Genomic DNA, 1,215 nt, shown 5'->3' with positions numbered 1-1,215 from the left:
AGGTGGGATCCGCGGTGATTATGGCGCTTCGGTTCCGTGGGCGCCATTTTAGGGTCAGGCACTCGGGTCCTGCTGGGTTGTCCCGTCCCTTCGGCTGGGGGACGATGTGGCGAGTGTCTCCCTGCGTGTCCCCGGGTGGGCAGAGGAGTGATGAGGCGCCGGTGGTGGAACCCCTGGAGGGGGGAGTAGAGGCAGACCCTCACCGCCCCAAGCGGAGGACTCGGACGTCCGGAGGGCACCTCGTTGCACCTGGATGTCCGCGAGCCGCGGTGGCCGGCCAGGCTGGTGTTGAGGCCGGATCAGGGGCTCGTCCGGTCCCAAGCGCTGGTCCGGCAGAGTTCTGGGGCGCCGGCCGCCATCTTGCGGCCGCGGGTGATTAGTCTGGTGCTGTGCTCTCCTCCGTGCGGTGGCCTCACGAGTCCCTGGGGATCTTCGCTGCTACCGGTCGGCCGCGTCTCCCAGGGCCTCCGATCAAGCAGCTGGCCCCCGACATGGTAGGGATCCTTGAACCGGAGCCGCGCCCGCCATTTTGGAATTCGGCGCCCGGCTCCGATGTACGAAGTTGCGGTGCGTGCCGCTCACCACCGGTCTCCGCGGCTCGTCTGGGGGATGCCACACAGCGGGGGAGGCATCACAGGTGGAATTGCGTAGGAATGAGGCTCCCGGCGATCTCGGGAACTGGGCAGGATGCTAGCCCGATCGCGGAGCCTCAGCAGGACACAGCCGCCATCGTGGCTTGCTAAGCCACGCCCCCCGGTGGAAAACCAGCATTAGTGTGTGCTGTGCAGCATGCAACACAAGCGTGCACATGGATTTGTGTAGGAAAACCTGCCGTGCTATGTGGAAAACCAGCATTAGAATGTGCTGTGCAGTGAGTGACATGAGCGTGAACCAGAATTCCTGAACAAAAACCTGCCATGTAGGTCGCTGGCACGAGAATGTATGCTGTGAGCCATCAGCATGCACCAGGATATGTGTACGAACAAAGACAGTAGGGGAACTAGTCCCAGAATGTGTGCTGTGCAGCCTAAGACACGAGCGTACGAAAGTATCTGGGTTAGAAAACCAGCAAGGTGAGAAACGAACATCAGAATGTGTGCCACCAGTGTGCACCAGGAACCATGTATGACAAGCATTTGCAATGCAGTAAGTGTCGCATTAGCTACAGTTTAAGCTGATGGCATTGTAAATGACAATAACTTTATCTATCTGTTT

This window comes from Lissotriton vulgaris, unplaced genomic scaffold (assembly GCF_964263255.1).
Source record: "Lissotriton vulgaris unplaced genomic scaffold, aLisVul1.2 SCAFFOLD_11060, whole genome shotgun sequence".
Classification (NCBI taxonomy): Eukaryota; Metazoa; Chordata; class Amphibia; order Caudata; family Salamandridae; genus Lissotriton; species Lissotriton vulgaris.
This window is presented reverse-complemented; position numbering follows the sequence as displayed.